Genomic DNA, 13,622 nt, shown 5'->3' on the forward strand with positions numbered 1-13,622 from the left:
TTTGAATTTCTCTGCTGTAATCATTTTCGACGGTCACCAGTGAGCTCAAATACACGAACTCGTCGACCACCTCGATTTCGTCACCGTCAATCGGAAGTCTAACATTTTCTTCTCTAGAACCTGTTCCTCTCATGTATTTCGTCTTCGATGCGTTGATGGCAAGTCCAATCCGCCTAGCTTCAGCCTTCAGTCTGATGTACGTTTTCGCCATCGTCTAAAAGTTCCGTGTTGTCAGATCTGAGCTATGCGATTCCCTTCGGGCTCGAGGTAGACAACCTAATGTTCCAGTTCGGGATATTTTGGCTAGACGTGATCTGGAGTTTATGAAACTCATATGTTTACTTTAAGAACACTAACCTTAGATTGTAAGTTTGATTAACCTTGTGTTTAGTTTGTGTATTGTGCGTGTAGTTTTTTTTTTTATGTTTGTCTTCAAGATGAATAGAAATAAGTTCATGTTTTAGGATTATTTAAATATTTGTATAATAAATCATATTTCAAACCTCCTTCTCCCTTTCCCCATCCAAAAAATTGTAAATCTCCACTAACCTCGAGACGACCGCGAGTAATCGGTTCAATTCCTTTAACTCTAGATTTAAGACATGAATCATGTATAATGCAAATGATAACTCGGCTCTGTTAAGTTTATTCGATTAAGCCTGTACAAATAAATTAAAAAAAAAAAATAAATAAAAGTTCCGTGCCATGTTATCGATGGCATCGGCGAAGCCAAGTAGCTGGATGGACTTCCTGAAAATCGTGTCACTCGTGTCTATCCCAGCTCTTCTTATCACCTCTTCTAACGCAACGTTGAATAGCAGACACGTCCGTCACCTTGCCATAGCCTCCTTCAAGATTCAATGGGACTTGAGAGAGTCTCCGGTACTCGAACAATGCACATAACTCGATCCATCGTCGCCTTAACCAATAGGGTCAGTTTATTCGGTAATCCGTACTCGTGCATAATCTTCCATAGCTGATCTAATTTCAATTACAATGTTCCATTAATTCCCAGAAAATTTCTAGAACTTGTAACCAGTTCTAAAATCTTCAAGAATGTCCAGAGAACTTCAAAGAGAAATAAAGATTTTTAGGTAGTTTCATATTCAGGTAAGCTTCAAGTACTTCCATGATCATCAGTAAACTGCAGAATAGTCCCACTTATTTCAGAAAAATTGCAAGAATTTCCAAGGAGTTCTGAGGAATTCCGGGATTTAAGGAAAATTTCAGAAAGGTTGCAAAACCTTCGGGGTCTTTAGGAAAGTTTCACGAATATCAGAAAAAATCCAAAAACATTTGAAAATCTAGGAAATTTGAGGGTTGCACCGAAAATGTCAGTCAAGACCAGACAAGTTCAGGGATATTTAGAAAATTTAGGGGATGACACATGAGCTTCGAAAAAGTTTTCAAAACTTCTGGAAAATTACGGGAACTTTAAGGAAGAACTAGTAAACTCAAGGCTAATAATTAAAAATACTCAGTGTTCACTCGGCTGTCGACAAAAGCAGACCACTCTCGATGTGTGCCACGCGATCGTCTGTATACTCGGCAGCAACCATTGTGTGGTCCTCCTCATTGTTCTTCATCAGCAGTTCTTTCGGTCGATGCGTCGTCGACTTTGGAAAGCAACCGTTTCGTGATGAGTGTGTGAGTGCTGACCACGTTTTGCGTCCATTGCTGCAATGGACGCGCTCTGACCCTCGTTGGCGTACAACAATTTGCCATACAATGAAACCACTGGAAGCGGCTCCAGTTCTGATGGAGGAGGCTTTTTGGATAGCGGAAGATAAAGTGTTTATTGTGTTGTACCTTTTGACTATAGTTTTAAGATGTATTGTATAGTGACCAAGAATCCTCGGCTCTGTTAAGTTAATTCGGTTGAGCCTTATCAAATAAATTAATGAACAAAAAAAAAAAAATTAAAAATAAAATTGTGGGAACATTTTTTGAAAAACTTAGAAATTCGGTCACTCTAGAGAACTTTAAAGAAGCTCAGAGATCTTTTGGGAAGTTCCAGTAATATCAAGAACGTATTTGAAACTTTTCGGAACACTTACGATGTTAACGTATTAGCTTCGATAATTTATGGGCAGTTTCATGAAATACAGGAAAATTTTATGAATTTAATTGAAAATGTATTTACTGTTTTAATTTTTCCCGCGGAAATTGCGGGAATCTAAAAGAAGATCCGGAAATTTCAGCTCAGCCAAAGCCTCCAGAGAAGTTGAGGAATTTCAGAGAAACTTTAAGAACATCACAGGAGTTCAGAGGGGGCCTCCCTTAGCTCAGTCGGTAAAGGCGCAGCTACAAAGCAAGACCATGCTGGAGGTGGCTGGGCTCGATTCCCGGGCCGGACTAGGAATTTTTCGGGTTGGAAAATGTCTCGACTTCCCTGGGCATAGAGTATGGTTGGACTTGCCACACAATTATACCAATGCAAAAATGGTATAGGCATCGAAAGCTCTCAATTAATAACTAAGGAAGTAGATGCACAACACTGAGTTGAGAGCACGCAATAAGCTAATGTGCGATATGCAATAAGCTTGAAATGTGAAGAAGAAGAAGAAGAAGAAGAAGAAGAAGGAGTTCAGAGAATGTAAGAGAAAATCTTTGGGAGCTTCATAGAAGTCCAGAAAACGTAGCTTTAGGGAAGATCATTGCAGTTCCATGTAATTCTTAGGACTATTAGGTACTATTGAGTTCTGGAGAAAACAAGGGTTGTAGGCCGCACTTGAACGTTGACATATTTATTTTTACTGCGTGTTTTTCTTCTGATAATTCAACCGTTTAATTAAGTGCTGTAATTATTTGGGTTTTTTTTTTCCTTGATTTGTTTTCCGTGCTGAACACCAATGCTACCGATGTCAGGAAGGCAGCTCCCACACCTGGACCCTACCTTATTATTATTATTATTATCTCTATTTAGCGGACCCTACCTATCGACCCATCAACTCATGAACCGGGGACCAACGGCTTTACTTCCCTTCCAAAGGAAGGCGTGATCAGAGATGTTATGCCTCAGAACATCCCGGCGGCGCTGACTGGGATTGAACCCAGGCCTGCTGGGGTGACAGGTTATCACGCTTACCACTACACCACACCACATACAGTTCGATGATTCATCGAAGTAGTTGATTTTGTTTAAGCGTAACCAGAGGTTTAATAACGCTGCTGTTGGAATAATTTGAGCAATCCGGCTCGAAATTTGGTGAGATCGATCAATTTAATAAAAATTAATTTTAGTCCAGTACATAACATAAAATTCATTTATAAATGCAAAAATATTCAACAACTGAATACGACAGAGCATCGCTTGCTGACTGTATCCGCGGGTATTGTACATTGTCCAGGTATCCGGTTGAATCTGACGTGAATAGACGGTGCCAATAAAGACGTCTATGCTTTGTTTTGCTGTACCTGTTATGGACATTAGTACTTCCTTTTCTTTAAACTTTCTTCAAAAGATTTCGTTTTTATGGCTTTCTCAGTCTAGGGTAATTCAAACAGTTAGTTTTGCATTGCCCGACGTTTCGGCCGTTTATTGTGGCCTTTTTCAAGGGTAAAAAAGCAAGAGTAAAAAGGCCACAATAAACGACCGAAACGTCGGGCAATGCAAAACTAACTGTTTGAATTACCCTAGACTGAGAAAGCCATAAAAACGAAATCTCCATAAAACCAGTCGAACAACCAAATTTCTTCAAAAGTGTAACGGCAAATTGAAAATATTTGAAAAATCATTGTACAGCAATTTTGCAATATATTTAAAATCCATTGATACCGATTAAGTTTAAAAATATGAAGCTTCAAATGGTGCCAATTGATTTGAAATTCATTTATAAATGGCTGAGCTATGATTTTTCAAACATTGAAAGTTCGACGTTACACACTTTACCGGAGGCATCGAGTTCGGAGTGTTAAAGAACTGACACACACACACACACACACACACACACACACACACACACACACACACACACACACACACACACACACACACACACACACACACACACACACACACACACACACACACACACACACACACACACACACACACACACACACACACACACACACACACACACACACACACACACACACACACACACACACACACACACACACACACACACACACACACACACACTCGCGCCCGCGTTTGTAGTTCAGAGTAGTACCAAGTGAGCAGTTCCACGCAGAATGACGAATCGGATCGGAAAAGCTCGACCTTCTCCGCTTTGCATGAAACTAAAGTTCTCCATAGTTCTTATAGATTTCCTAGCAAGTATTCATACAGCCCCGTAACGTAGATGTAAGATTCTAGATTTCTAGCCCTCACTACTTATTGGCGTAGCTACTGGGGGTGCCAAGGGGGCCAGGCCCCCTCCAGAATTATCTAGGCCCCTCCCAGAACTTTCAGTGTTTTATTTTATTCACCGGTATTTTGTCAAGCTTGTCAAGTTCGAGGTTACTAATCTTTTTTTAAAGTCCTTTACGTTGACTACTTTTTTAACGTTTTGGACTAGAAGAAGCAATTTTGATAAATATTATAGGGTAGAGAACTACTTCAGCCTAATCGCCCATTTTGGGCTTATCGAGCAGAAAATTTCAAATAAATCCATAATTTCAGAGATAACAAGTGAATTATGCGTTTGGTACGATACTTTAGTTAATAAGCTACCGAACGAAGTCAATGAGAACGCGTGATATGAAGGTTTGCACCCATTATTCTCACAAACAAAAGAAGCGCTCCGACCGAATCAATTTTTATCTTCATCCGATAGGCCGAAGTGAATTCATTGGCGTTTCAATGGCGTTTCAATGCGTTAGGCCGAGTTTAGAATCCGTAGGCCGAGTTTGGCGTCAAGAAGCAGTGTTAGACTTTTGACAATATCTCAACGATTGGTTTCTTTTTATCAAATCTTACGGTACGTACGGAAAGGTAAATAAATTTGGAAGCCATCAGTAATAATAATATTCCGTTCGGTCCTGAACTACGCAAGATTAAGAAAGGCTAAGTGCGGGTTGGGCTTAATAGGCCGGAAATGGGGTAGTTAACCCTATCAATATTTAATCGATGGCATAATAAGACGTCTACAGGCTTTACAAATTGGTAATGAGCCCAGGGATTTTTCTTTAACTTCTGGGAACTTCTTAAAACTTCAAGGACTTCTAAGAAGTTCAGGAAACATCGTAGAAATTGAGGAAACTTCTTATAAATTTTAGGAACTTCATAGATCTACAGAAAAATTCGTAGATACAAGGAACATGGGAAAGTTCTGAAAACTGCGTAGAAGTGGAACATTTATTTGAGTTTGAGATGTTTGTAAATGTTAAGGGAACATTATTTTATTTCAGGGAAGCTCATTATTGATCGGAAATCTGTATATAATTTCAGGGCACTTTTTTGAGGCTTTATGGTCTTGGAATAGTTGTGAAAATTACGTAGAAGTTTTGCGAATTTCGTAGCATTTTGAGGAGCTGCGTAAAACTTCATTTAAGTGTAAGGAATTTTTAAAAAGTTCAGTGTAGAAGATCTAAAGATAGTTCAATAACCTTCTTGGAACTTTAGGGATCCTCGCTTCAGTATAGGGAATTTCGTTGCAGTTTGTCAGAGATCTTAATTCGAAAAAGCTCCATGAACTTCTTGGGGGTTTTGAGAATTTCGTTAAATTTCAATGAACTTTCCAGATGTTCAAGAATAGTTGTAGATGCCTTTCCAGAAGTGCAAAGATATTTAGAGATCTCCGTAGAATTATAAGCGATTGACAAAATATGGAATGTGGTATAAATTCAGGAAACCTCGTAGAAGTTGGAGATGAAATTATTGCGTGAATTTGAATTTTACAGAGCTGATGTTAAGTAGCATACAATATCAACATAAACAAAAACGATCATAGGACTGCAACGATTGATGTCCTCCAATTAAGTATCATGTTTTACTAAACTCAGTGTTAATAAATCCGAATTATTTAAAAAAAAAATTGCGGTGCAACGTTTCAAATATCAAGAAATCCAGGGTTTTTCGAAAAATTACCAGTGAATTTGAATGAAATTACCTACATTTAGGCACAACTGTGCATTTAAGACATCTTTTCTTGGCGTTTTTGCTGACAACACTTTTTACACAAAGGTTTTAGCATCTGAATCGCATTCAGGGAACCCACATTTAATAAGAACAATTACTAGATCAATTTTACCCCATATCGATATTTTCAAATTTAAGATTTCAAAAATTTCCTAAAAATTAACAAAACATCCAATATTATAAGAAATTGTGCAGGGCGATGGAGCCCTCATAGCTACTGATTGAAATACCATTAGATTTTCAATTCAGTTTATTGAAAAAATATTATTTACGTTTAACAGTGATCAATTTATAAATTAATGTTTATGAGTTTTCCAGCTAATCGAATCTGATGTATTCTTGTATGATGAATCTAGATTTTATGGACATGTTTGTCCATTCTCCATGGGGAAGACCCATGCCTTGGTGATTGCTATATTGTCAAGAATTAGCACTCCAACAGCTGAATTCCGGGCGCAAATTTTAACGAAGAGGTGGACATTTCTACATGTATCTAATGTGTATAAATTTATTTCTTTTCGATTAAACTTATGCTCATTTAAATAAATCAAGAACACTAAAAAAGCTCGTAAAAATAATTAATTGGTTCGAAATGGGTATAACCAATCCTAACTTCATTTAAAATTTTAAAAACTCCAAATGCTTTTGTAAAAATAAATTCAATTATTATCTAGATACAATCATACATGTTTCGAGTTCATTCCTTTCGATTAAAAAAAAAGTTGAATCTTGATTGACTCTGAATGTTAGTTTGTTCGATGCATCGAATAAAAAATTGTACTGAATAAATGCTTTATTACTTTCTTTTCTCTTCAAATATCAGAATCATGACAAACTATAACCAGGTTTTTTTTTAAATATTTTTCGAAATTTTTAAATCTTAATCTTGAACATGTTTTAGTCCTAAGTGTATGACATTTATTCTGTGTGTACTTTACCATGTTTCAAATTCAAACTTTTAGAATTTAATTTTGTTTCCTATGTCTGAGATTTAACTGATGATGCAATATTCAAAAATTTTAAAAAAGCAAGGTACAACATTCATGGAATTACCTAACTCTGAGCATTTTCTTTAGTTTGAGATGCTGAAATTTATGACATCCCAACGCTATGTGATTTCATTACAAAAAGCATCGTTGCTTTTTAAAAATCACTAAGCTTTTAAGGCTTCTCAATCAAGGTCCCAATCATTGCTATGAAATAAATATAATCATATTTATTGTTTCACCATTAAAATAAAAGTAAGCATCTAGTCACAGTAAAAGATGTACCCAAAAACAAGCATCTTTGCGAGTTTTATTTAAACGTAGTTTAGCAAAATAACAAAAATTCAACAGGCCCCTCCTAGGCCCCCTCCAGATAAATTTTCTAGCTAGCCAATGTGACTACTTCAAACTAGGGGAACATGATTTTTCAGTATTTAAAGCAACATATCTTAGTCCTTGTTTATTTTTAACCCTTGTTAATAGTGATAAGTCCTCAGGTTGTTCGGCCCGAGGATGATCTTGAAACAAGGAAAAATGAGTTAGTTAGTCTTCTTCTATGTGATTTTAAATCTTCTATCCTAGGTAGAAGTGGTTAAGACTAAAGTTCTGATGCATAGTAAGTATCGGTTTCGTTGCTTAATTTTGTTGCTAAGAAATCCAATTTTGACTGACTAAGGGGCGCGCCTTTGGAGTGTGTTTAAACACTCCGAAGGGTATAAATAGCGTGACTTTTCGATTAGAATCGATTCCTTGCGCTGAAAGCAAGAATGACAACTGTATCAAAACCGAACACTTCACCATTTCTCAATAGTGATGGAGTATTACGACATGCACTGAACTAAGGACACGGGGTATGCTACAATAGATCAAATTACTGGTCGCAGTGGTGTTATGTCGCGGACAGACGAAAACTGTATTCATACAGAGTACTATGACTATTTCTCAGCTCGTCCATCGAATTAGAATATGATGTGCTATATTAATGATAGCAACATTGATTTCAAATCATCAATCCTCGCAATGATCGTCATCCACCAGATGACCTTGACACCGAATGTCCCACTGACCAATGATAGCGCCTCAACTCATCTTATGCAAACTATGGAATCCCCCAAATCCAGCGTCATCATCATCATTAGATAGCACAACTTCACGCATACACACACACAAACATCCATTCAAAACAGATCCGCGAACAGCTTCTCCAGACAGTCCCCATACAACTGAAAATCGCGCTGCCTTATCATCCCACCTTTTGTTGTCAAACTCAAATTCCACACACAACACAAAAACAGCAAGTCAGCAAAGGCGCAAATTCGAGCCGAGTGGGTGTTGGTCGCAAATGTGTTCGTAGGTCGATTCTCCCTTGGCTCAAAAAACTAGAAATTCCTATCGCACGTTGGTGGGGTAATACGCGCTATGGAGTAATATGACCAACAGAGCTTATTTATGTGTTTTTTTTTTCAAAACAAATTTAATGTGTTTTCACTCAGAATCACTAGTTAAACTTTCATCTGGGAAACGCTGTTGGTCATATTATCCCGTTGCACGTATTACCCCCACCTTACCCTACCTAACTAGCTAGTCAGCCGCGCCGATTCCAACATAGAATATTCTCACTTTCATAGAAGTTTCGCCGAGTTGCTGCTGCTCTCGTAGATCAAGTTTTCGATTTCAATAAACCGGTGTAGGGCGGCGTCGTCGTCTCGAGCATGCAGCCAGTGAAGATGACCAACCACCACCAACCAGCCAGCCTCAACAACCGTGCCAATGAAGATTGTATATATTCGCATTGCTGGGGCTAATATAATGAAAGAACAGTCTTGTTTTTGCTGGCAAATGGTTGCTGCCTGGCCAAACTGGTATTAGCGTGTGATATCTCGCTCGCGGGATCGCCGGAGCTGTTTTTTGTTGTTGTTGTTGTGTCCTGAGCCAATCTGAAGGAGGAAGCAACAGAGACGAATGGTTTCCAGGGGTGGCGTTTTAGTTTACTTTGCTAAATGGAAGGTTTACGAAGAAACACGGGCCTCCCTTAGCTCAGTCGGTAAAGGCGCAGCTACAAAGCAAGACCATGCTGGAGGTGGCTGGGTTCAATTCCCGGTCCGGTCTAGGAATTTTTCGGTTTGGAAAATTTCTCGACTTCCCTGGGCATAGAAATATGATTGTACTTGCCACACAATTATACCAATGCAAAAATGGTACAGGCATCGAAAGCTATCAATTAATAACTGTGGAAGTGCATCTAGAACACTAAGTTGAGAGCACGCAATAAGCTTATATGCGATATGCAATAAGCTTGAAATGCGAAGAAGAAGAAGATGAAGAAACAAAAGTGTTTTCCGTAAGCTTGGAGCCATAGTAATGAAACATTAACGCTCTACTGTATCCTGACCTAAGTGTAGCTGGTAACCATTTTAAAATTTCCATTTCATATGCGTTTTGGGTTATGGGTTATGCTCTGGAAAAAAAATCTTGATGGATCATTGAAGCTCTTACTGGATCTTTACACAACAACATTTGAGTTGAATAGGGTAATGATACTTCGCAATTTGATAAGCACAAATGTAAATTTCAGCTTGATTATCAGCAGCAAATAAACAACTTCAGGTTCGTACATTCACGAAAACTTGACCAATGGAATTGCGAAAAAGGACTTTATGGCACTCAGGGCTGTATAGTGTCACTCTTCGACTCTGTTTTGACTAACATAATGGCCTACTTTTCCTAACTTAAATAACAATGACGGTTAAGTGCAACAAATTTTGTATGCATCTCATTGCAAAATTGTTTTTTTTTCAGCACTCGTCGTAATTATCCAGCTCTGCAAGCCTCGTGCTGAAAAACTAATTTTAAGGAAAAATATATATTTTTTTTTCCTTAATTTGTTTTCCGTCGATCTTGTTTTCCGTGCTGAGCACCAATGCTACCGACGTGCCAGGAAGGCAGCTCCCACACCTGGACCCTACCTATCGACCCATCAACTCATGAACCGGGGACCAACGGCTTTACTTCCCATCCGAAGGAAGGCGTGATCAGAGATGTTATGCCTCATCAACATCCCGGCGGCGCCGACTGGGATTGAACCCAGGCCTGCTGGGGTGAGAGGTAATCACGCTTACTACTACACCACTACTATTTAAAAAAATAGATTTTTTGAATTGAAAAACATTTATTGTATTTATTGTTTATCGTCGTGTCGGTGTCTTGGCAGTACCATTTGTATATATATAATTAATCATCAACCTCAAAAACTGTACGAATTATCGCGTATTAGGGGAAATGGATGTAATGTCGGCCTAAATGCCCCCAAATTTGGGCCCATACATAAATTCAGCAATCGACAAAATTTTCCATAGCATCCAAAAATATCCATGAGTACCGTCCCAATGACGCAATCATCTAGATAAATATTATCAAACAATATATTTTATATCATTAAACAAATTTCTCATCCACAACTGAAATGTTATATACCTGCTAATCTATCTGATTTCATCTTACTTTTAAAGCACAGTTTTCCAATTGGAACGTATTTTTCACTTTTAGGACCACAACGAAATTATGGACAGAAGTAAATAAATTAGCTAGTTATGATTTCATATAATGAGAATCCCGCCCAGAACATGTGAAATATAACAAAGAAATATTATTGTTCCATATTGAAGGAATTCATGAAAATATAAAAAAAAATATAAAATAGCATTGACACTTCATACGCGTGATGTCTCGTCTCATCACTATTTTCTAAGCACTCACTTGTTCCGTGTTGGGCTGTGGGACAGTAATCTCTGTGAATGTGGACAAGGTTACCAAGCCGCAGATCACATTATTTGGTCATGTGCTGAGCACCGTGGAGTCAGATAACATTTTTATGATTCCCTTCGGGCTCGAGGTAGACAACCTAATGTTCCAGTTCTGGATATTTTGGCTAGACGCGATCTGGAGTTTATGAAACTCATATATGTTTACTTCAAGAATATTAACCTTAGATTGTAAGTTTGATTAATCTTGTGTTTGTTTTGTATTTTGTACGTGTGGGTTTTTTTTTTTTTTAATGTTTGTTTTCAAGATGAATAGAAATAATTTCATGTTTTAGGATTAATTAAATATTTGTCTCGTAAACCACATTTCATACCTCCTTCTCCCTTTTCTCATTTTTGGATGGGAAAAGAGAGAAGGAGATTGTAAATTGTAAATCTCCACTAACCTCGCGACAACCGCGAGTAATCGGTCCAGTTCCTTTAATTTTATATATAAGACAGTAATAATGTATAACGCAAATGATAATTCGGCTCTGTAAAGTTTATTCAAGTGAGCCTATACAAATAAAGTAATTAATAATTAAAAAAAAAATAAAATAGCATAGATTTTCCACCCGAAAAGCTCAAATATTCCACTCACTCATCTGGTCATACCTCAAAAACCATTTGTTTAAATCATTTGCCCTTGAAAACACATCTAATAGAAGCGTTTTCCAAAGTGTGGAGAAAATTTAAGCCCATAATATCAAGAAATAAAATGCCCGCCCATGGTGAAAAAAGGCCATTTTTTGACAATTTTGATACCTGCCGGTAATCAGTCCGTTTACTGTAGTTACTAGAACAAAAACAAAATGTGAGTACACCTATGTGAATCTACATTTAAAAAAAAACCTTTAAATTTACGTTCTAATATCAAGAATAGCTTTTTTGGTTGTGGAGTAATCTCTTCTGAAAGTTGAAATTTATAAAAATCTCGAAAATCCAGGGTTGCCCAGAAGGATCTGGACACTTAAGAGTAAAACCAAAAATGGTGTTTGTTCAGAATGCTAAAATAAGCGTTTTGGACAAGTTTGGCTCAAATCGGTGACATCGACCACAACTTTTTTAAATTCTGTACCCACTTGAGCTGGAATGACCCATATACAAAAGGGAAGGGATGGTCCAATAGGGCAGCCGATTGAAGTGATTTGGGCAGAGAGAGTGGGAATACCAACTATCTGTTGATAAGAAGAGATTTTACACGAAGGATATCACTTATTGTAATTTTCTGTATGGAGTCTATAATTGTCGTAAAAGATTGCGTTTTCTCCAGTTATTCAGTACTCAATTAATAAAGAAAAATTAAATTCGTTTGAACTAAATTTGTCTCAGTATTGCAATCACACGATTTATAACGAATGATGTAACTGGCTACACCGTGGAACAGCCACTTTTATGACGAATCGAAGTGGAGTACGACGAAGTGTCGCATCACCCTACAGCGACGAGCTCTTCCTTTTCTCGAAGAAAAATTTAATTGATGGTGGTTACTAGAGTACGCATACATAAACAAATCAAACCATCCAGAGTCCCAATTTGCATCGTTTCAAGTCCAACCCTGACCGCAGCGCAAAAACAGTCACAGTTCAGTTTTTTTTTACGACTGCCAGCAAACTCATTAAACTGGTTCTGGACCTCTTATATTCTGATGCCGCACCCCGTTCTCCCGTTGACGTCGATTCCGACACCACCGCGGTACACAATCATTTGAAGACCACGTGCCCCGAATGAAGCCCCCCAATCTAAGACCTCTTCCGATCCCCCCACTCCCCTCACCCCACCCTTCCTGACATACTTCCACACCCACTCGTACGAAGGCAGCCAGTCAGTGCTCTAACTTACATTCGAAACTGACTGCAGAGAGTGGTTCTTTTTTTTTTGCATTCGCAAATTTTGTGTTTTTCTTTTAAATCCGCACCACGTTCTGAATTACTGATTCTTTCGGTCAAACTGCGTTGCAACCGGACTAGTGTAGTGGCAGCCAGCGAGGGTTGCGAGGCTTGCGAGGGATATTTGCTGGGGAATCCGTTGCATATCTGCTGCAAAAAAGTTTATTCACCTCCACAATCTGCACACAAAATAAAAACCGTCTCGTACTCCTCCTACCTTCTTCATAACAGAACTTATCGCAAGACTTGGATTTTATGCTGCTGGAACAAACGGACAAAGAGCAATGCTAATACACTCCACCACCCTCTCCCCCCGTGCACCCCACCGCACGTAGGAAGCATCCCCAAATTTTGCATGCATAACTTTGATTCTCACCTTGAAAACGCGCAGAACTTGGCTCTTGGTTGACTGCGACTGATTCGGCTCTCGGCTTCGATGCTAATTTATGCCGTTCGGATTCGTTTCACTCTCCGGATCTTGCCCACGGTCCACACGCGGAGAACTGGATTTGAACTCTGCGCGCACTGCGTTTTACGAGTCACAAGATCACACTTTAGGAATTTTTATCCCTTTTTCAGGAGTGCACTCACTCGTTCGGTTTCAAATCGGCACACACACTCACTTTGGCTCACTGACTTCAAAGGCACTGTGGGACTGTAGAACACCCAAAAAACGACACTGGAAATGAGAATTTGAGAAATGAGAAAATTATCCACCGATAATCCTTGCTCGTGAAATGTGCAGACACTAATCCAGAAATCCAAGAAAATCGTCAAATTTTCGCGCTTTTTCGCACACAAAAACTGCCTTTCTTCGCTTCTCGAACGTTTTTCGAGTTCCGTGCCGAGAGGGGAAAAA

At 38.5% G+C, this 13,622-nt stretch overlaps 1 protein-coding gene across 11 annotated transcripts in view; it reads right to left on the reverse strand.

Moving 5' to 3' along the window:
* The window catches only part of LOC135711662 (PDZ and LIM domain protein Zasp-like), a 204,320-nt gene that overhangs the window by 178,164 nt on the left and 12,534 nt on the right, over positions 1–13,622 (reverse strand). For all 11 annotated transcript variants that reach the window (XM_065234547.1, XM_065234548.1, XM_065234555.1 and 8 more), the window contains exon 2: positions 13,140–13,442. The gene's annotated coding sequence lies outside the window, so the exon portion shown is untranslated. The remainder of the gene's footprint in view (positions 1–13,139; positions 13,443–13,622) is intronic.

This window comes from Ochlerotatus camptorhynchus, unplaced genomic scaffold (genome assembly GCF_037179485.1).
Source record: "Ochlerotatus camptorhynchus isolate MF236.1 unplaced genomic scaffold, CSIRO-AGI_Acam_v1.1 ptg000434l, whole genome shotgun sequence".
Taxonomy (NCBI): domain Eukaryota; kingdom Metazoa; phylum Arthropoda; class Insecta; order Diptera; family Culicidae; genus Ochlerotatus; species Ochlerotatus camptorhynchus.